The sequence below is a fragment of the Schistocerca nitens genome, chromosome 6 (genome assembly GCF_023898315.1).
Source record: "Schistocerca nitens isolate TAMUIC-IGC-003100 chromosome 6, iqSchNite1.1, whole genome shotgun sequence".
NCBI lineage: Eukaryota > Metazoa > Arthropoda > Insecta > Orthoptera > Acrididae > Schistocerca > Schistocerca nitens.
In genome coordinates this window covers 621,214,842-621,239,351 of record NC_064619.1, presented here as the reverse complement: position 1 = coordinate 621,239,351, position 24,510 = coordinate 621,214,842, and the positions used below count along the sequence as shown (strand labels likewise).

The following is a 24,510-nucleotide window of genomic DNA, read 5'->3' as shown; positions in this document are numbered from 1 at the left end:
CTGAATTCGTGATTTCCTGTCAGCAAGGTCGCAGTTCATAGTAATAGACGGGAAATCATCGAGTAAAACTGAAGTGATATCAGGTGTTCCCCAGGGAAGCGTCCTGGGACCTCTGCTGTTCCTGATCTATATAAATGACCTGGGTGACAATCTGAGCAGTTCTCTTAGGTTGTTCGCAGATGATGCTGTAATTTACTGTCTAGTAAGGTCATCCGAAGACCAGTATCAGTTGCAAAGTGATTTAGAAAAGATTGCTGTATGGTGTGGCAGGTGGCAGTTGACACTAAATAACGAAAAGTGTGAGGTGATCCACATTGAGTTCCAAAAGAAATCCGTTTGAATTCGATTATTCGATAAATAGTACAATTCTCAAGGCTGTCAATTCAACTAAGTACCTGGGTGTTAAAATTACGAACAACTTCAGTTGGAAAGACCACATAGATAATATTGAGGGGAAGGCGAGCCGAAGGTTGCGTTTCATTGGCACGACACTTAGAAGATGCAACAAGTCCACTAAAGAGACAGCTTACACTACACTCGTTCGTCCTCTGTTAGAATATTGCTGCGCGGTGTGGGATCCTTACCAGGTGGGATTGACGGAGGACATCGAAAGGGTGCAAAAAAGGGCAGCTCGTTTTGTATTATCATGTAATAGGGGAGAGAGTGTGGCAGATATGATATGCGAGTTGGGATGGAAGTCATTAAAGCAAAGACGTTTTACGTCGCGGTGAGATCTATTTATGAAATTTCAGTTACCAACTTTCTCTTCCGAATGCAAAAATATTTTGTTGAGCCCAACCTACATAGGTAGGAATGATCATCAAAATAAAATAAGAGAAATCAGAGCTCAAACAGAAAGGTTTAGGTGTTAGTTTTTCCCGCACGCTGTTCGGGAGTGGAATGGTAGAGAGATAGTATGATTGTGGTTCGATGAACCCTCTGCCAAGCACTTAAATGTGAATTGCAGAGTAATCATGTAGATGTGGATGTAGACGGTGCAATCCTATGTCCACTATTGTTCCTCATCTAAGTAAATGGTCCTCCATCTAATATACAACAAGTAGAACTACTTTTTTTGTGGATGTTACTAGAATTATAGTCAATCCATACATACATACAGCAACAGAAGAAGCGTTAATCAATGTTCTTAAAAGTATCACTCACTGGTTTTCAGCAAATGCCATCACTGTCTGTACCAAAAAGCTATTCCAAAAAGGTACAACATATTCAGTTCTGCACATGCAGAGGTACTACACCAGTATAAATGTAACATATGGTGAGGAAATAATAAATAGGGTGAAAACTTCAAAATTTTTGAGATGTCCATATTGATGAGAATGTGAACTGGAAAAAGCACATTTTGGAACTCCAATAACAACTTTATTCAACCACATTTTCACTTAGGATCATTGCAAATCTTGGGGAGAGACAAATCAGTAAGTTAACGTATTTTGCATATATTTATTCAGTAATATCATGTGGAATAATGTTCTGGGGTAACTCATCTTTAAGAAATGAAGTCTTCATTGCTCAAAACCATACTGTAAAAATATTATGTGTTGCTCACCAATGATCATCTTGGAAGACATCTGTTTAAGGGGTTGGGCATCTACAGTTCAAAAGGAATGTAGCGACCTGTTCTGACATGTCCTCGCAAATGCACAGTGGCAAATAAATGTTCCATGCAGTGGCACTTTTAAGCTGTATTGAAACAGTTGCTCTTTGATTTACGTTTCTCTTAGTTATCACATGTTTTACATTGTGCATGCATTCATATTTGTACAACTGTAAGCCGTTATTGAGTATATGTGGGTATAAATATCTTGTTTTCTCCATTGCCCACATATTTGGTGACCCTGACAAACTATGACACGTCCATGCCGGCTTCAACATTTCACGCAGTTTCGCAACATTGACACTTCTGACTTCTGCTACAGTCGTGTTGTGCTCATTCCCACACAAGAGTGGACAACTCACCAGTCACAACTGAACCAGCAGCCAGCAGTGCAATTAACAGAGTGATGATAAAACCCCCACAATTCTGGCAACATAATACTCTATTATGATTTGCCCAGCTAGAAAATCAGTTCTTCCTCACACAAGTATTGGTGGATGAGACTAAATACAGCTATGTGGTTTGAGCACTCATGGAGGACCTAGCAGCAGAAGTCCAGGATATTCTAGCCATACCACAGGATACCAAACAGTATGCATCAATTAAAAATTGATCACATGCTTGTCATAGTTAGAAGCAAAACGACTAGAGATCGCACTCCATCACAACTTCTAAGATGTTTACGCACATTAGCAAGTAACACTGTAAGTGATGACATGCTATGGAATATATGCTTGTCTCAATTGCCAGCAGACACCCAAAACATTCTTACAGTGCATGCAGGCAATTTTAAATGCACTGGCAAATGGCTGTGAAAAGTATCCTTTATCAGGTGTCTCAACATTGACACTGGGACAGGAAAATATGCCCACAGTGACACTAACTTCCTTGCAATTGCAGATGGCAGAACTGACCAAAAAGGTAGCTGCATTAGAAAAAACACACAACTGTGTACAGCCACGCTGCCGACAGTCAGGGTTGTAATCAATCGCCTCTACATAGAACCTATGTTGGTACCACAAGAAGTTTGGTAATGATGCTTGAAAATGTATGCCACCTTGCAAGCAGAAACGTGAATCAGACACCATAGCAGTGACAACAACTTCTATTTCCAGAATGAGATTTTCACTCTGCAGCAGAGTGTGCACTGATATAAAACTTTCTGGCAGATTAAAACTGTGTGCCAGACCGAGACTCGAACTCAGGACCTTTGCCTTTCATGGGCAAGTGCTCTATCATCTGAGCTACCCAAGCATGACTCACTCCCCATTTTTACAGCTTCAATTCTGCCAGTATCTTGTCTCCTACTTTCCAAACATCACAGAAGCTCTTCTGCAAACCTTGCAGAACTAGCACTCCTCAAAGAAAGGATATTATGAAGACTTGGCTTAGCCATAGCCTGGGGATGTTTCCAGAATGGTAGAGCACTTTCCCGCAAAAGTCAAAGGTCTCGAGTTCGAGTCTTGGTCCGTCATACAGTTTTAATCTGCCAGAAAGTTTAACAACTTCTATTGCGAACACACACCCACTTTTTGTGACAGACTGTGATACAAAACTACAATACCTGGTCGATACAGGGGCAGAAGAGTTGGTATACCTAGCAAACTGCCTACCATGCCAGAGCTGTGATGACTGCTGTCTATATGATTGAATAACATTATTCCTTGACATTGGGATATACCATGTGTTTGAATGGCAATTTACAGTGGCAGATATATCTCAGACTATTATCAGAGCTATTTTTTGTCCTTCTATGACTTTCTGCCAGATCTGCGATGTCAGAAATTAATAGATTTGACTACTAATCTGCATACACCAGGGAAAATCTGTTGTGTCATTCACCAGTGGTACACACAGTCACAGGTGATACACCATATGTATGGCTATTGATAGGACATCCTGAGGTCACTCAGCAGCCACATACTCTCTCACCAGTCAAGCACACAATCGTTCACCACATTTTGATCGTGCCAGGGCCACCAACTCACACTTAGCCTAGACGTTTGATGCCTGAAAAGCTAAAGGTAGTAAAACAGGAATTTCACAGCATGCTATCGCAAGGTATCTGCAGAGTTTCTAGTAGCAGCTGTGCAGCCCTGATTACAATGTGCTTAAAAAGAAGAATGGATGGCACCCCTTTGGTGACTATTACCAACACGATGCAAGGACCATCCCGGACCAGTACCCAATCCCACACAGAAGACTTTTCTGCAAATGTTCACAGTTAAAGAATATTTTCTACCACTGACCTAGTCCAAGCATACTATCAGGTCACTGTAACTACAGAAGACATTCCCAAAACAGCAGTGATGACACCATTTGGCCTGTTCAGGATGCCATTTTGACTGTGTAATGCAGCTCAGACCTTCCAGCCCTTTATGGTCGAGGTGACAAGAGATTTAGATTTTTGGTATGTGTACATAGATGATTTGTTGGTGATGTCTTCATCAGAAGAGGAGCACCTACGCTGTTTGGCACAAGTATTTGACTGCTTACACACACAAGGAGTAGTAATTAACCATGCCAAGTGTTTTTTTGGTGAGAGAGAGGTGCACTTTTGAGGATATTTGGTGAACACACAGGGTATTCGACCACCACATAAAAACGTAGAGGCCATAAGTAAATACTCCCAGCCTTTCCCAGTCAGAGAACTATGACAGTTCCTAAGAGTAGTAAATTTTTCTACCAATGGTTCATTCACAATCACATACTGATAACCACACCATTGAATGAACTATTTAAGAGCACACCAAAGCCTAACCACGTTCTGAGTAGACTAGTGAGGCAGACAGTATGTTTAAGACATTCTATAGTCATAAGTTGTTGCCATCCCAGCAACATTTAGCAACATATGACCATGAGCTGTACACTGCTTATGCTGCTGTCAAAAGAGTCAAACACACATTATAAGGGTGTCAGTTCACCATCTACACGGATCATAAGGCACTTTCCTATGCCTTTAAGTACCGGAGAAAGTGTTACCGAGGCACCTGCAACACTTATATTACATCAGCCAGTTCATGACCAGTGTTGTGTATGAGGAATGGGAGCTGAATATTGTAGCTTACACACTCTTGCATGTAGAAACATTGAGAGCAGTAGCAGATGACACCGCACATGTGGAAGCAGTGACAGATGCCACTGATTACGACACCCTCGCACTTGTGGAAGAAAGTGATAGTAAGTTGCGTGACTTATTGCAACAATCAAAAGGTCTGAGGTTACAGCTCGTGACATTGCCTGAATCAAATGTAGAATTATATTGTGACATAGCAGGAGGAAAGATACACCCATACATGCCACAGGAATTCAGAGCACAAGCCATAGCATCAATACACAATCTGGCACACCCTGGAGTAAGGGGTGCAATCAGATTAGTCAAAGAGAACTTTGTTGGCCAGGTATGCACACAAACTGTGTAACATTTGTAAAGCGAGGCATTATGTGCCAGAGGAATAAAATCATGCTGCATGTCAGAGCACTATTAGGCACATTTCTTCTGCCAAATCATCATTTCAAACATTTGCATGCTGACATCATAGGCCCACTCACAGCTTCAGTAGGCTGCAGTTATTGGCTCACAGTGGTAGACAGGTTCAGCAGGTGGCCTGAGGCATTTCCAGTGAATGACATTATGGCAGAAACTGTGGCACAAACATTTTTTCATGCCCGGATATCCCAATTTGGAGTCCCGCTGCAAATTACTGCTGATAAGGGATGGCAATTTGAAGCCCACATCTTCAGAGCATTGACCACATTATTATGGACAAAGCACTTACGCACCATGGCATACCATCCTGTATCAAACGATATAGTTGAGCATTTTCATAGGCAGCTAAAATCAGCAGCGAGATGTCACACAACACAGAAATGGACACAGATACTCCGTGTTGTGCTATTAGGTCTATGAACATCATTTAAGAGTGGTACGAAGAGTCCAGCAGTAGAATTGGTATATGGACAAATGTTACGCCTACCTGAAGAGTTTTTGCACAGCATGGCAGATGACAGGATTACTGCCTCAGATTTCACCACCCAGTGAATAGACCATATACACCAGATGAGATGGACATTGCCCAGAAACCAATTGGAAAGACACTTGTTCATTTTTGGGAGTTAAACAAGTGCACACATGTGTTCTTACACAATGATACAGTGTGTAAGCCATTGCAGCTATCGTATGCAGATCATACCTGATACTCAGTAGGGCCAGCAATACTTTTCGCATAGTGGTCAATGATGCACCCACCACAGTCTCATTGGAGTAGATCAAGCCAGAGTTTCTGGATGCAAGAGACATTACAACTACTATGGAATGAAAACCAGAGAAGACAGAAGAAACAGCAACAAGAGGTGTTTCTGTGCCCCATGAGTACCTCAGAAAATAGACAGATTACTACCCTGCTCCCCGTTAGAAGCACTGACTCATGATGCACCACCAAGTTTCAAGAAAAAAGTAGTTATGAAGGTTGGATGGTGTGTCAAATTCAGTATGCAGTATTGTTAGCGCTAAAGGGCAGAGTCATGCAGTGAACTGTTCTGACGTTTTGTCCTTGCAAATGTACAGTGGTGCATAAATGTTCCATGCAGTGGCAATTTTAAGCTGTATTGATATAGTTGCTCTTTGATTCACATTTCTGTTAGTTATTACCATGTTTTAAATTGTGCATGCATTCATGTTTGTACAACTGTCATCTATTATTGAGTATATGTGGGAATAAATATCTTGTTTTCTCCACTATGCAAAGGAACAATGATGTACATAATTACAATACCAGGAGAAAAAATAACATTCATTACTCCTCATGATGGTTGTCCTTAGCACAAAAATATAAAACATACAAGATTATTCAACTGCCCACTGTGTGTGAGGTAAAGCCTACACTACATTTTTTGAGTGCTTCAGACATTCAGCATCAGATTTGTGAGGTGATTGGTGATAATGCAGTTTGTGAAAGTAAAGTGTGGAAATCAATAAGAGGGTTCAAAAACAGCCATGAAAAATGTTCATATTGGAGAATGCTCAGCTCGCCCATCTGTGATCACAAAGTCTTTGGTGACTGCAATTGACACAAAAATTCACGAGGAAATTAGATTCATAATAGCCACACTCTCAATGGATTTTCCTCAAGTGTCTAGAGCTGCACTGTGTAAAATTTTGTCCGGAAACCTAAACTTCAGGAACTGACACTCTCAATATGTACCAAAATTCCTCACAGAAAGCCACAAATGAAAGAGCTTGACTAGTTTCCTCACCTTTTTGACTTGGTATGTCAAAGGAGAGAATGAAATTTTGAATCGAATTATCACAGAAGGTGAAACATGGGTCATTTCACCTCTGAATCCAAGCAGCAGTCCATGGAATGGTGGCACGCAAACTCTCCTGAACCAAAACAAACCCTGCCACAGAGCAAGATCATGGCAACTGTGGTTTGGGACAGGCATGGTGTCCTGCTGGAGAACTTTATGCCATGAAGAATGACATCAGTACAGAAGCCTACTGCACAACCTAGACCAGACTGCAAAGTGCACTTCAGAACAAAAGATGTGGCATGCTGAGAAGTGAATTTTGCTCTTTCATGATAGTGCAAGGCCTCATGCTGCTGTCCATATTCGGGAACTGACTGACATTCTCAGTTGGGAAGTTTTGTACACACACCGTATAGCCCTTTTTTGGTAGCTGAAACATCATCTTGGTGGGAAGCACTTCAATGATGATGAAGAACTAAAAACAGCTGTGATCTCTTGTCTTCAGAGCATGCAGCACCCATATTTGAAGAGGGATTTCAAAACTTAGTTTGAAGGTAAGACAAGTACCTAAGTAAACAAGGTGGTAATTATATAGAAAAATAAAGAAATGTATGTCTAACCCCAAAATAAATGTGGTTTGAAAATAAAATATTTGACATCTTACTTAAAAAAAAACCTCATATTTTTTTATTTGAATGTAAAATAAGTTGTTCCACATCATTATGATTTATCAAGTAAATGATTCATGAAACTTGATACCAACCAACTAACTTCAAAAAATACAGAAACCCAACCACCCAGGATGCCCTTTGTGAGTTTATGGTTGCCCCCACAGAGAGAATCTCTGCCTTCTGAACCAACACCTGCAGCATATTGGCCATAACCTACCTTCCTATATAAGACACTAACTATTTCGTCGGACAGTCCACAGTCTCGGACCCTTCACCACCTGGTTCCCTGCCCCTCACTGTCATTGACACCTCCCTCTACACTAACATTCTCAATACCCAGCGCCATGCTGCCTTTGAACACTACCTTCCCAGACTGACTCCAAACATATAACCAGTTTCCTGGCCACCATGACTGCTATATCCTTGTCCACAATTACTTGTTTGAAGGCATCACCTACAAAAAAATCCATAATACAGCTGTCGGCACTCATATGGCACCATGCTATGCCAACCTATTCAATTGGCCATTTAGAGGAATCCTTTCTAGCCAACCAGAATCCTAAACCTCTCACTTGATTAAGATTCATGTGTAACATCTTCATGATCTGAACTGAGGGCAAGGATACACTATCCACGTTCTTCCAATACCTCAGCACTTTCTTCCTGATTCAATTCACCTAGTTCCCCTCTGCCCATCAAGCTACCTTCCTTGACGTTGACTGCCTCACAGATGGCTCCATCAGTACCTCCAGCAACATCAGACCTACCAATCATGACAATACCTCTGCTTTAATAGATGCTGCCCATTCCGTACCAAAATGTCTCTCCCATACAGCCTAGCCACCGATGGTCATCACTTCTTCAGTGACAAGCAGTTTTTCTCCACATATGCCAACAATCTCAGAGACCGAAAGTACCCTTACTACCTCATCCAGAAACAAATCTCCTTCACTTTGCCTCCAAAGTCACCTACCATCCCTCACATACCCACTGACTGGTCCAAAGGAGTGACACCTCATGACTCAGTACCATGCATGACTGGACATCATCATGCCAAATAAACTAATACCCCCCAGTGAAATGGAGCCTCTGGAAAATAGCACTGGTGAATACAGTGATAATTTAAAATCATTGACTACCAACTTCAATTATTACTTCCTTACAGTGGCAGCAAACAGTGCACCCATTTATAAACAACCAAAGGGACAAGCAGTAGATTTGCTTGTGCAGATTCTCATGCACCACCATCAGAAATTATTTTCAAAAGTAGAACTCATAAGGAGATTACAAAATTCATCATGTCACTAAAAGGTAATAGTTCTGCTGGCTACAATGGTGTTTCTAGTAGAATATTAAAATCCTATGCTAACTTGATAGGATTACCCTTAAGCCATCTTTGCCAGCAAACAGTGATTTGGGGCATATTTCATGATATCTTGAATTTGCTGTAGTAACAACCTACAGAACTGGAGATAAGTAAACCACTTCTAATTTCAGACCTATATCAGTGCTTCCAATCTTCTAAAAAGCATTTGAAAAAATAAAGCCTCTAATAGAATACTGACTCATTTAACTAAGCAGAATTTGTTAGCTACTTCTGTTTGGCTTTCATGAAGAACTATGAACCGAGAAAGCAATATGAGACCCCATAAATGATGTGCTAGCAGAGCTAAACAAGAGGACTTTGCCAAAGCGTCTGATTGGGTGCCTCAAAAATTCTACTTAGGAAACTAAATAATGAATGAATGAGAAAAATTATATGTATCACTTGTCCACTTTGTTATATTTTATATTTTTGTAAAGATTGTCATAGGCCTTTCCATAGCTATTTGGGCATTCCTTAGGTGAGTCCGTTCAATGTAAGCATCTGAAGACTTACAGGTCAAATTTACTTGCGTACTGGATCTGAGCTCCCCGCAAGGCCAGTTTCTCACACAAACAGCATATCATTTGGTGCTGTCCCCCCTCCTCCACCCCCTCTTCTCCATCCCCTTCTTGCTCATTCACACATTAGTTACCGTTCCTTCCTTCAGCCTTTACTATGACTTTTACAAATTTTGCATGTGGGCACCCCTGGTGTCCCTCTCAGAGGCCACTTGTTTACCCTGAGACCACAGAATGTTTCCCAAGTGTTTGACACCCTATTCTGATGAGACATTGTTGCTTTTATCTAGATTACTGAGCTTCACGGTATGTAAAGTCTGTACTGTGAAGTATTCCTTGGTAAAACAAAATGCTGTGAACATTGCACTCTTTGCTGTTGTGTAGCTTACATTCTGTCACATTTTAAGATATGTAATATTGTGTTAAATAAAGTCATTAGCTACCACAATATCTGATGATCCTAATGTTTGTTGAGGTTCTTCACTACATGTATTTAACTGTATGATTCACTTATTGGTAAACTGAATAAATGCAGATTAGTCCTCACACTGGTAATAAAATTTTCTTGGGCTTCCAGCCATGTCAGATGGTTAAAATCCCACCCCACGAGCTTTCGACTGAGCTCTCGTCAGTCATAGTCAAGTGGTAAGAATGACTGCTGTGTTGCCGTGGCCACGTCATTATATAGCCGCACTGCTGGCAGTGACATCACTAGTGCTGTCTTCATTGCCATATATGGTAATGTTTTCATCCCGCGTCTGTTGCGACCATTTTAACCTCGCAATGGCCGGGTCCCAGGCTGTGCTGAGCTGCAAACTGCCGTTCTTGTTGATGGTGTTTTCAGATGTTTTTATTTCAATAGCTTCTTTTATGATGCTACCACAAAATCCCTTCGTCCTCATAACGACAGGTGTTTTGTCGAATAGAATTCAGTGTCCATTTCCTAAGGCATTTTCTGCAATGGCTGATTTTTCTGGATAGAGTAGGTGTAAGCACCTCTCGTGTTCCATCCGGCATTGCTTCACAGTGCGTACTGTTTGGCCAATGTAGTAACAGCCACATTGACATGGTATCTTGTACACTCCAGGTGTTCTAAGCCATAGATCATCCTTAACAGGCCTCATGAGCTGTCGAATTTATGCTGGGGACCTGAACACCAATGAAATGTTATATCTCTTCAGGAGCTGGCTAATCTTTCCTGACACAGTACCACAGAAAGGCAAAAACACAAGTTTCTTGCTTTCTTCTTCGGTGGTGTTCTCTTCTCTGTTGGTGTGTTTCTTGCATGTCACACCAGATATAGAATGTGACAGCTATCCATGGCTGTACCTGTTTTCCCAGAAGACCTTTCGGAGGTGGCTCAGTTCTAGTGGCAGACTTTCAGCATCTGAGACGACTTTAGCACGATGGACGAGGGTATTCAGATCGCCACATTTTTGTGCCGAATGGTGGTGGCTGAGAGTATGCAGACCAATCTGTTTGTGTCAGTTTCCTGTAGACACTGTGGCTGAGGTGCCCATTGGTTTTCCATTGAACGAGGACGTCAAGGAAGGACAATGCACCATCTGTCTCAACTTCCATTGTAAACTTGATGTGGGCATGAATGCTGCTCCGGTGTTCTAAGAATTTTTGCAGTTTTTCACAGCCATGGGGCTAGGTGATAAAAGTGTCATCGGCATAATGATAAAAGCAACTTGGCTCAGTTGGAGCCGTGTCCAAGGCGATGTCTTCAAATTTTTCCATAAAAAGGTTGGCTATGGATGGAGCTAATGGGCTTTCCATAGCCACACCATCCAACTGACCAAAATACTGGCCGCCATGTAGGAAATATGATAATGTCAACGTGTGCTTAAACAGTCCCACAATTGTGCTGTCAAATAACTGGGAGAGGAGATCTATACAGTCTTTGACTGGAACATGTGTAAACAGGGAGACCACATCAAAACTAACCATTATATCTCCTTGACTAAGACCCAGTTGTTTAATTCTGTTGATAAAGTCGTCGGTGTTCTTGATGTGATGCACACTATGACCCACATGCGGTGCAAGGAGGCTGGCCAGGTGTTTTGCCAATCTGAAAGTGGTTACCCAATGGTGTTCACAATGGGACGAAGAGGAGAATCCGGTTTGTGGTTCTTTGGTGGTCCATAAAGCATAGGTGATACAGTTTGGCTATTGGATGCTGCTGACTAACTCACAAATATTGATAGTGACTGAGATATGTTATCAAGTTGGTTACTTGGTGCTAACTTATAACATGACATGTACTTTTTGATTACTAACCCAGAACTGACTGAGTATTGTCCTGTGCATCTACCAATAGATGCACATTTGAACAAAATTCTAAATATATTAGTATGTTTTTAATATTACCAGAAAATAGAACGAAATCAAAGGACACGAAAATATATGAAGCAAAACAGAAAATCTGTTTAACTATGACCTGGATGATTAGAAAAAAGACAAAATTATAAGGACTACTTTATGCATATTAGTTATACTTCTGCAGGGATGCACAGAGCCCTCCAAAAATGGCTAAAATGAAATTATCCAGAACAAATAATTAAGAAATTAACAAATACTAACAAAGAGATAGAGGGGCTGGCCAGTACTTACCTCAGCTCAGTACAGCCGATAGATACACAAAAAACAGAACCGAAAATTTATGTTCCTAGCTTTCGGAACAAATGTTCCTTCATCAGGGAGGAGAGAGGGGAAAGAAAGGGAAGAAGGGAAAGTGGATTCAGTTACTCACAACCCAGGTTATGAAGCAACAGGGAAAGGAAAACAGGGAGGGTAGCAAGGATGGAGGCATGGTTGTAAGAGGGAAGCCAAAGATATTCTACTGTAAGTACTGTGCCAGCTTCAAACCAAAGAGGATGCATACAGAAGTAAAGAGGTATATAGTATAAAGATAAACACAACTATGTAGGATGAAAAGATGCGTGAATGGCTAAAGAGGAAAGGGAAAGAGAAGACTGAAGAGTAAATGGGAGTGAGGTTGTTTAACGTAGGTTCAGTCCAGGGGGATGGCGGGATGAAAGGATGTGTTGGAGTGCAAGTTCCCATCTCCGCAGTTCAGAGGGACTGGTGTTGGGTGGGAGAAGCCAAATGGCACATACGGTGTAGCAGGTTCCTAGGTCCCTAGAATTACGCTGGAGGGCATGCTCCGCTACTGGGTATTGGACATCTCCTAGGCGGACAGTTCGTCTGTGTCCATTCATGCGCTCAGCCAGTTTAGTTGTTGTCATACCGATGTAAAAGGCTGTGCAGTGCAGGCATGTCAGCTGATAAATGACATGTGTAGTTTCACACGTGGCCCTGCCTTGAATTGTGTATGTTTTACCAGTAGTGGGGCTGGAGTAGGTGGTTGTGGGGGGATGCATGGGGCAGGTTTTGCAGTGGGGTCAGTTACAGGGGTAGGAACTGCTGGGTAGAGAAGGTAGTCTGGGAATATTGTAGGGTTTAACAAGGATGTTACGGAGGTTAGGGGGGGGTGATGAAAGGCAACTCTGGGTGGTGTGGGGAGAATTTTGTCAAGGGATGATCTCATTTCAGGGGTTGACTTGAGAAAGTGGGCCTTTTTGAAACAAGAAAAATTATGGTTGCAAAACTATGACTTTGAACTTGAAATAATCACTGCTTTGGATTCAAACATTCTGGAACACGAAAACTTTAATAATGAATACTTTTTGAAAAAAAATATTTTTTGGAAAAAGTAAGATGTTTACAGTGAAGAGGAAAATAAGGGCTTTAAGATGACGTATATCACTGTAGCATGAAACAGCAATTTCCTCACTAAAAATGTGAACGCCATGTGTTTCTTATGACTGTTAAATCATGAATTCCTTTTTATAAGAATTGCTTCCAATTAATCTAACTAGCTTGCTGTCATCAGTAACCAGGAAACAGATATGTAAGTTAAAAAATTTTATGAGTCCCAATTTGAATAAGAAAGTAGTTTGTGTAACAGTTGTATTGGTGTCATTCATAAAATGAGATCAAATAAAGAAAAAAATACATATATTTCTATCAGGAGCAGTACAAGAACAGTGCAATGGTTCCACACTGCTCTGTTACACTAACTTTTGAAACATGTACTTTATCAGATGCCATCTACACGAAAACTGTAAAGACAGTATATCACAGTTATTTGATAATAAATACCTTAGGAGTAAAGGAAACCACTCAGTGAGAATCAGAAGCATTGAATTGTTGACAGGCACAAGCAGAAAGACAGAAAACTTCTAAACTTTCAGATTAATTCTTTCTTGATCTAGTGTACAGATACACACACAAAATAGACACATACCTGTGCCCTTACATTGTTTCAGCTGAACATACAATGGTGGGAGTGCAGTTCAGCAGGTGGACTAGTGTGGGGTGGAATTTATGTTGGGTGGAGTGGGTAGGGGAAGAGAAAGGTGAAAGGCAGGAAGAGGGGTTGGGGGTGGTAGCTAGTGGCTTGGAGGGAGCTAGCCAGTTTTCTGACTAGCAATGTGGGAGGGGCAGTTGCAGGTCATGTGATGCAGTGGTGTCAGAGCTGGATGGGAGCAGCAGACAATGAAGGTGATGTAGAGAGGTGAATTGGGAAGGAGTGATGGACAGAGGAAGGGAAAGCTGTTGGATGAGTGTATGGAGACAGTAGGTTAACAAATACAGGCCAAGGTGGTTCTGAATGTCCTCATACCCACTACACAATACCTTCCCATTCCTCTGTCCAACACCCCCTCCCAGTTCAGCTCTCCAATGTTACTTCCATCGTGCTCTGCTCACCACCAGCTCCAACCCCGATGTATCACATGTCTTGCCCATGAACCAGCCACCTCTCCCTCCTGCACACTTAGCCAGTAATTCAGCTGCCCCCTTCCAAGCTGGTAGCTACTCACCCCTAACCTGTCCTCCTGCCTCTCTCTCTCTGTGCCCATGCCACCCAATGCAACCCCTCCCCTCCCCATTGTGTCATTGTGTTTGTGTTTGTGTTTGTGTGTGTGTGTGTGTGTGTGTGTGTGTGTGTGTGTTTATTCTAGCTCGCAAAAGGATTTCTCTGAAGCTAGTAAGTTTTCTTTTTCTGTGTGCCTGTCAATGACTCGATGCTTCTACTTTTTGGTGGTTAGTCTCCTCTACTCCTAAAGTATTTACATTCTAGCAGAACTTTCCTACCCTCTCGTTGAACACTGTCTTATCGAATACACCTTCATTGTCGAGTGGGAAATTTTATGTGGTTCAAAGAAGTTGGGGGTGGTCAGACAGTAGCTTAACTACTGGCACAGCATTCCAAGTCAGATAAGCATCAGCAGAGGAGCCAGACAAACTGTATCCCACATTATAGTGATGGGAGGGCTCAAAAGGCATAGGGAAGCGAACCTTCCTAAGGGAGTAAACCCTAAAAAAATCCATGTCTGTCAGGGTGGTGGTTGGGTGTAGGGCCAATAACCCCACACTGTGAAAATTTCATGTTGTGTAACCACAACAAGGGCCTTTGGTAATGGATAGTATGTACAGAGCATGATTTCAGCAAAGAAAAAGGACAAATGATTTGGCAGTAGTGACTTGAAATATATGAACAATGCTGAAACCTGGAAAAATTAAAGAAACAGCTGAAAAGATTATGAAATTTAAGTACAATTTTGTGGCATTACAAGAAGTGAGAGGGCAAGAGCAAGAGCAGATAGATATGCCTCAGTATTCTCTGCTATACAGTGGACCAGAAAAAAGAACAGGTCAATTTTGAACAGAATTTATAATAACAATAGAAGTTAGAAAAAGGCTTTTGGATTTTGAGCCTATAAATGAAAGATTCAGCAGACTGAGAATAAAAGGGAAATTCAGAAATATATAACAATAATAACAGCATAAACACCAGCAGAGGAAGCAGAAGAAGGATTAAAAGAACAGTTTGATGAAGTACACGTAATAAAGCACAAAACTACAGCCTGCTGATAGTTTTGGGAGACTTCAATGTAGTTGGATGAAATGAAGTGGAACAGTATCAGAGAGATACACCTTACATGAAGAAAGTAGTGAGAATGGAAATATGCTATGTCAGTTTGTTGCTAGAAATAATTTACTCATCAAGAGCAACTTTTTCCACACAAAAGAGTACATCTTGGAACATGGAAATCAAGTGTAAGTGGAGTAGTTAACCAAATAGACCAAGTGTTGATAAAAGCACGACATGCCACATCAGTCATAGATGTACAGAGCTGCAGTGATCCAAACTGTAATTCAGACCACTATGCTGCAAAAGCTGTAATGAGGGAACAGTTAGCAGTGATAGACCAGAACGTGAAAAAAGCAAATTGGAATAGAGAAGAACTGAATGACCCTGGAGTCGTAAAAGCATATGAAATAAAAATTAAAGATGTCCTATGTCCTGACAGCCAGTGAGGAAGCAATAGGAAACCAAGATAGATGGAACAGGATCCAGAAAGTGGTGAAATAGGTCGCAGGAAAAATAATTGGGATAAGACAAAGGGAAAAGAATGAATGATTTGACAATGAATGTAGACTAGCAATATACCGTAAAAATGCAACAAAACTGAGAGTGCTACAGAGAGAGAGAGAGAGAGAGAGAGAGAGAAGAAGAAGAAGACGAAGAAGAAGAACTGTGAAGGTGTATAAAGAATAGATGTGTAATGCTCATAGAATGTGCAAGAAAAAGAAAAAGGAATGGCAAGAATAAAAATTTCAAGAGAACTAAAGGAACAGAATGAAACAAGAAAATCCTATCATGCAATAAGAAAGATGAGAAAAAAATTTCAACCAGTGCAAATTAAATATAAAAATAGAAATGGCAACATAATCAGAAATGAACAAAAAATGTTGCAGAGATGGGCAGAATATTTGGAACATAGTCTCAATACCAACTCAGATCAGGTATCAAGAGATCCACTAAAACAGGAGGAGATTATGATTATGGATGCTTGAGAAGATGAAAGGGAAGAAATAAAAAGACCACCAATGTGGGAGGTGGAGTCAGAGATAATTGAAACTGAAAACCTGGTGAAGATGGGATAGTGCCAGAACTTATAAAATTTGCAGGTAATCTTGTAATATACGAAATACATGCTCTAATAAATAACGTATGGGAAAATGAAAGTATGCCTATATATGCATATAAGAAAGGAAAAAAGTGAGTCTGTGAAAATTATAAAGGCATAACTTTACTGAACACACCCTACTAGATATTTACTGTTGTGATGAATGAAAGGTAAAAGCAGTGCACTGAAAATCTCCTTGGAGATTACCAATGTGGTTTCAGCCAAATAGAGGCACTTCTGACCAGATGTCTGTTATTAGACAAATAATAGAGAAATTTTATGAATACGACATAGAATTTCACTTCCTGTTTCTTGATTTTAAACAAGCTTTTGATAGTGTAATAGGCCAGTGTTACATAAATCACTAAAACAATTGGGCATCTGAGACAACTTAGGAAGGTTAGCTGAATTAAAAATGAGGGACACAAAGGCAAAAGTGAAAGTGATCACCAAAATGATCAAAAGCTTTAACTTTACTGATAGAGTGAAACACAGTGACTGTTCAGCTTAGCACTGCATGGTCTGATACAAAGGACAGACAGGAGAGGGTCAATAATGATGAAATCAAGTGTAATATATGCATATGCAGCTGTTACTGCAATTGTGGCAAGAGATGTACAAATCTCTAAAGAAATGTGTGAAATAATGGAAGCTGAAGAAGCAAAAATTGGTAAATGAAAATAAGACCAAATACATAGTAATGCCAAATTCTAAGGCAAGAAGAATACTATATGACCTGAAGGCCTTTAATAATGTTTTAGATCTGTTACCTGCTTCCATTATTTAGGCATCCTCCTAACCAGTGATAATAATATGAGAGAATGTATGAGAAAGGACACAAGCGGGAAATTTAACATGCTATGCAAACTTACAAGTATTCAAGAATTCTCTAATTACAAGAACAACCAAGTGAAGATTGTACTATTACATTGTCAACATGTTGTTACGTATAGGTCAGAAATGTGGACAGTGACAGAAGCAGATATGAACAACCTAAGGTCATTCAAAAGGAAAACCCTGTGAAGAATATAATGGGCCCATGAGAGAAGCAGAGGGTTGAAGAGTAAGGTAGAACCATGAAATACAAGGGCTAGTACAAGAGGAAGAAAAGGTGAATTTTTTTTTAAATCTCAAAGAATATGCTGGGTAGGACAAATGGAGGTGGTGGCAGTTGACAAAATGCCCAAATGAATTTTATTTCACCCGAAGGAAGGGCTGACCAAGAGCTAGATAGCTGGACAATGTGTTTACTGACCTTACCAAAATTGAGATCTGAAGATGGAAGGAAAAAGCAGAGAACGGAGCTGTATGGAGGAAAATTGTTGAGGAGGCAAAGGCCCATCAAGGGCCTTAGTGCCAAAAGAAGAAGAACTTTCCAATAGTTATTTGATCCAATTTCTATCTGGGAAAAAAACAACTTTGATTGCCATATACAGTAACCACTGAATCATTTCTTCATTCACCCATTGTGTATGCTAAATTTTATCATGAAGGAAAGCCTTCAGAGATTTGGAACAAGTCAAATTATGCATTAATAGGCAGAAGCTACCACTGCTGGCTATAGTTGTGAAATATTCTAACAACAAATCATGACTAACACTAATCTTCTCAAACCGATAAGTGTGGTAGTTACATCTACACTATACAAGGAAAAAACCAACTACTTTGGAAAAATGCAACTGCCCGTCATCCTACTCTACTCAGCTACTGTTTCTGTCCAATATTTAAAACAGAGCATTTATTTTACTTTATGCAGACCATTATCAGCTGTCTATATACATGCAAAAATACATTTATTTAATGTAAATAATAGAGTTACATGTAGTTTATGGTCTTGATTCCAAGTATGCTGATAAATTTCTGAAAGAGTGGCTAATGAGGTATTTTTTTACCTTGTTTTTAAATATTTGGGGATTTTCAATTTTCTGCCAAACATCCACTGGTAACTGGCATAGGCTTTGCAACAGAATATAAAATTTCATTTTGAACTCTAGTGGTGGGATGCGTGTTCTATTTGGAAATTATTTCTACTTTTAATGTTGTGGTTGTGAATTGATGAGTTTGTCCTATACTCACTCTAGTTACTAACTACAAATACCATTAGGAAAAATATGTCAGATGTAAGTGTAAGTCAGAGAAAAGGCTTTTGGAACTCATTTGGTTACCAACTTTTGACAGTGTTCTTATTACACACTTCTGCAGAGTAAATACTTTTTTCAGCTGCAGTGTTCCAGATGATTATGCCATAGGACAGAACTTGGTCAAATACACTATCAATCCTGTACGCAGGTGAAAAAAATGAGAGAGATTTCCAAGGGCAAAGAAAGCAGAACTGAGCTGTTTATTTTATTAAACACAGACTGATGCCTGTTGTGTAGGAATTTCACTTACTGAGCCTTAGCCAGTGTGTGCATAGTGATCTCTACCATTGTACCTATAAATTGATTTTATTTGTTTTTGGAAGGCCCTTATACAAGATTTTGAAGGCTTAAGGATTAAGTTTTGGTTGTGAACCATTTGTAAGCCCATTCCATTATTCTCCTGGTTATGTCTATTGATTATGTGTTTGAGCCCTTTATCAATATATTTCCATCTTCAGCGAACATTGCAGTTTTTGCAGAATCCTACAGTGTTATAGGTGAATTATGTATGTAGGCCAAGAACAGGAGTGGCATAAGGATGAACCTTGTGGCACACCATATTAGATGTTTTCTGACTCTGAATTTAATCTTATTTCTGTTGTATCACTTGGTAATGTGATGCTTTGTTTTCTATTGGATTCCATACAAGTGGCAAAACAACATGCTGCAGGATATAAAATTAAAAATTACCAGTACAAGGCATGAACAATCTGGAGCATTATGAGACATGATATGAATATGTGTGTAGTAACACTGTTCACGTTTACGTCGCACTTCACTTAGCATAGACCGGGACTGTGTCCTAGGCATGCCCGATGTTCACTGACTGGGCACGGCCCATGCTGCCGGAGTTGTTGTTGTTGTTGTTATGCCGGCAGAGGTCGCGTCCGAATTCTCGCGTGCCCTCTGGTGGACGGAACTCTACTTGCGGCAACTACCGTCCGTGACGCGCCGTGCCAATGTGCGCCTCCCGCGATCTTTCTGGTGGCTACTGCACTCCTCCTCCTTCGGGGGGTGAAGCCACTGTGATCCACTGCGTCGGAAGGTGGAGCGTCGGGCAGGAGCGATGACCCCCACCTCCATTGGATGGCCGGAGTCGAGGGGATCTGCCAACCCTCGAGCCGGAACCTTCGAATACGGCTGGAAGTGACCCACACGAAGAGGCCCCCGTCGTCCCACAACCGGAGCCCGGGACAGAACGGGCGACAAGCTGTCTAACTCTGGATCCTGTTCCACCTCGGGAGGGGCAAGACCCAGTGGCGGGGACGAAGGGGAAGGGACGACCACAGGTGAACCAGCCTCCTGAGAAACCGGGCCTGCTAGGGGGGCCGGCTCTCGCTGGGGCATCTCGAACGATGGCGATGCCGGTGCTGGAGCTACTGGAGGCTGCCAAGTCTGAGAACCATCGCAGTGCGAAAGAGGCACAGCGGGGAGAGGAGGGAACGTCCCCTGTGAGACCAACACAGGTGCCGGCAACGGGGAAGCCAGTGTCCGAGAGGTCGGAGGGTGGGTGCCCGAACGTGGATGTAGCTGATTTTGGTGACGACGTACCACCCGGTCCCCCGCGTGCAAGGTATAGATCCGGCGGCCATTTCGGCGCAGGACTACCGCCGGTATCCAACGTGGATTGCGACCAAACCCACGGGCCCAGACCAACATACCCAGTGGAAAGCCAGGTACTCTGTTTTGTGAAGACTGGCGAGGACCAGGCCGGAGGAGGTGCAGCAGAGTCCTAGGTTGACGCCCATGGAGGAGCTCTGCGGGGCTGCATTCTCCCATTGGTGTGGTCCGGTATGCCGTCAAGAAAAACGTCAATGCTTCCTCCGCAGGAAATTCGTGCACATACTTTTTCATCTGCGTCTTAAATGTGCGCACCATGCGCTCGGCTTCCCCATTCGATTGTGGATGGAAGGGGGGAGAGCAAACGTGCCGAATTCCGAAGCACCTACAAAAATCCTGGAAGGTCTGCGAAATAAACTGCGGTCCATTGTCCGAGACCAGGGTGATTGGCGGACCTTCCTCAGAAAAGATTTTTGCTAGTGCCTGGATTGCAACTTCTGAAGTGGTTGAGGAGCGGCGAACCACATATGGGAAGCGGGAATAAGCATCAATGACAATGAGCCAAAAGCCATTGAGAAACGGGCCCGCAAAATCGATGTGAACATGTTCCCATGCTTGGGTTGCCGGCGGCCATGAAGAGAACGCTGCCCTGGGAGATGCTTGTTGGCTCGCACACTGGGAACAGGCGGCCACCAAATGCTCAATTTCTCTGTCAATACCGGGCCAGTACACATGTCTGCGAGCCAAGGTTTTAGTACGGGAAACACCCCAGTGCCCCGCATGTAATAACGTGAGGACCTCCCTTTGTAAACTTGCAGGAACAACCACGCGAGGAGCTGTATCATCGGTAGCCAGAAGGAGAACTCCTTCCAAGACCGAGAGGCGGTCTCGTAGAAGAAAATAATTACGAAGAGGGTCTGAGGCCCGGCCCGGAGGGCGGGATGACCACCCCTGCTGAATGAGGTGAACTACTTGCCGGAGAACTGGGTCAGCTGCCGTTTCCCTGGCAACTCGAGAACTAGTGATCGGGAAGCCATCAACCGCTTGGCGGGACGCCACATCCAAATGAAAACACATAATCTCCTCTCGATCGAACGTAGGATCCGGGCCCACCGGAAGACAGGAAAGAGCGTCAGCGTTGGCATGCTGTCCTGAAGGGCGAAAATGAATGCCATAATGGTACTTAAAGAGGAACAAGGCCCAGCGCTGTAGTCTGTGGGCCTCCCTATCCGGAATCTGAGAGGCGGGACCAAATAACGATATTAACGGCTTATGGTCAGTGATTAACTGAAACTTCGTGCCATACAAGAAAGGGTGAAACTTGGTAACAGCGTAGACAATGGCCAAAGCCTCTTTTTCCACCTGGGAGTAATGGGCCTGCGCAGGACTAAGCGCTTTAGACGCAAACCCCAGTGGTTGCTCGGAACCATCTGCGTTGCGATGAGCCAGGACCGCCCCCACCCCATACTGCGAAGCATCTGTATCCAGGACCAACGGCTTATGGGGATCAAAAGTAGTCAAACAAGGGGCTGACGTGAGGAGGCCCTTCAACGAGGTGAACGCTCGCTCGCATGCAGGCGACCAATCAAAAGGAACACCCTTGTGCAGAAGGCAGTACATGGGGTGGGCTATAGTGGAAGCCCTGGGAATGAACCGGTAGTAATAGGCTGTCTTGCCTAAAAAAGCTTGTAACTCTTTCAGCGAAGCGGGCCGAGGAAGGTTGACGATACCTTGGACCAAACTTCCTAGTGGTTGGATGCCGTGCCGAGAGATGGTGTAGCCCACATACTCAATGGACGGTTGGAAGAAGGTTGACTTATGCAGGTTGCAACGCAAGCCCACAGACCTGAATTTGAGAAAGAGGGTGCGAAGGTTGTGCAAGTGTTCCTTCGTGCTGCGGCCTGTGACAGTTATGTCATCCAGGTAATTAATACAATGAGGGATTGTCGACGTGACTTGCTCAAGATAACGCTGGAATATCGCCGGGGCACTGGATATTCCAAAGGCCAACCGCTGGTATTGGTAAAGGCCAAACGGGGTGTTGACGACCGCCAGCCATTTGGAGTCCTCATCAAGTGGTATCTGATGATAATCCTCCAACAGATCGATTTTCGAAAAATATTGGACTCCCGCCACGGCGGAGAACAATTCATCAGCACGAGGCAAAGGATAGGTGTCCACCACCAATTGGGAATTAATGGTGGCCTTGAAATCGCCACAAAGACGTAATTTTCCCGAGGGCTTCCTTACAATAATGAGGGGCGAAGCCCACTCACTGGAAGAAATGGGAAGAATGACCCCTAGGGCTGTCAGCCGGTCTAGCTCTTCCTTTACCTGAGGGCAGAGAGCCAAGGGGATCTGCCTCGTGCGTAGAAAATGCGGGCGAGCTGACGCCTTCAATGTTAAGTGAGCTTCAAAATCTGAAACACGCCCCAGGCCCTCCTCAAAAATATCTGGAAAGTCTGAGATCAAAGATTCCAATGATTGATAGGGAACGTCTTCGGAGACCAACTGTATGGTGTCAGCGATAGAAAAACCGAAAGCTTGAAAGGCATCCAGGCCAAAAAGGTTAGCGGAGCTCGCATCACTGACAACAATAAAAGTAATAGGCTGAGTGACTGATTTGTAAGTCACATCGGTAGTGAATTGACCCAGTAGGGGAATGAACTGTTTTCCATAACCGCGTAGACGCCGGTAAACTGGCGCCAACGGGGGCGATCCAAGGTCGGAATAAGTTTGTGCATTCAACAACGAAACTGCCGCGCCCGTATCTACTTGCAGTTGTAACCGGCACGACCGAACCGACACCTCGATAAACAGTTTGTGTGCCGATGCGTCGGGAACCGGGCCCGATGAAACTTCCTGAATGTCAATGTCCATGTCCTCTGTACCTGCTTCCTTCGATTCTTTTGAGGCTGAGCGGCAAACTTTAGCAATGTGACCTTTTTTATTACATTTGCGGCAAATGGCCCAACGCCGGGGGCACTCTGACCGATCATGATGTATATAGCACGACGCACAGGACGGCAACAGGGGCTGGCGGCCGGAATTCTGTTTACGCGCCGTGCGGGAGCGGCCACACAGTGGACGCGGCCGCGCCGCCCTGAACCTCCGCGACGTCGCACCACGCTTCCAGCTGTTGACCTGCTGCGTGAGAGACTTCATACGATTGAGCAATGGACAGGACTTCCTCGAGTGAAGGGTCTTCTAACTGCAGGGCCCGTTGCCGGACCTCCCTATCAGGGGCCGAACGAACAATGACGTCGCGTACCATAACGTGGGCATACAACTCTCGCGACTGCTCCGTGACAAAATGACACTTGCGACTAAGACCGTGCAGGGTAGCGGCCCACGCCCGGTAAGACTGATGGGGCTGTTTCTTGCATTGATAGAACTCGACCCTAGCCGCCACAACATGCATGCGGCGCCGATAATATGAAGACAGCAATGAACACAATGCGTCCAAAGACAAGGACGAGGGTTCCTGCCGCAAAACTTGATACAGCGAGGGAGATATCCAAAACAAGAAGAGAGCACGACATACCTCCGCATCGGCAACATGAAACGCCTGGAAATGCTGCCGAAGGCAATGTTCATAAGCGTCCCAATCCTCCGCCGTCTCGTCATACGGGGGAAAGGGAGGAGGGAACTGCGCCGGAGCAGACGGCGTGGAGAGAAACGCCGGAAGCACTTGTTTCATGGTGGCCATGAGCTCCGTCTGCTGCGCAACCAAAACTCGCACCAAATCCTCCATGCCGTGGAGAAGCTGCGAAACCGGAACAACGACGCAACACGCGAAAGAACGACCCTACTCATCGCCAATTGTGTAGTAACACTGTTCACGTTTACGTCGCACTTCACTTAGCGTAGACCGGGACTGTGTCCTAGGCATGCCCGATGTTCACTGACTGGGCACGGCCCATGCTGCTGGTGTTGTTGTTGTTATGCCGGCAGAGGTCGCGTCCGAATTCTCGCGTGCCCTCTGATGGACAGGACTCTACTTGCGGCAACTACCGTCCGTGACGCACCGTGCCAATGTGCGCCTCCCGCGATCTTTCTGGTGGCTACTGCAATGTGACTGTAGGCTTTCCCGGCGTAAACTATTGATGAAGGTTTCTCGGGTCTCCAGCCAGGTGGTAGCATTGATATCTCGCGACATTTCGGGACGTATCATACTACCCATCTTCTGACGAGATATCAACGCTACCACCCGGCTGGAGACCCGAGAAACTTTCATCAATGATATGAATAAACTCTATACTTGGTTTTCCATTTTTATCACTGTTGAAGCACTTGTCGTAGAGAATGTGTAAAAAAAAAGTCTAAACATTTATCTGTGATTAATA

General features: G+C 43.2%; 1 protein-coding gene across 1 annotated transcript in view; it reads left to right on the top strand.

Moving 5' to 3' along the window:
* LOC126263531 (dynein intermediate chain 2, ciliary-like) overlaps positions 1–24,510 on the top strand; it is a 284,542-nt gene that overhangs the window by 207,458 nt on the left and 52,574 nt on the right. The window lies entirely within an intron of this gene.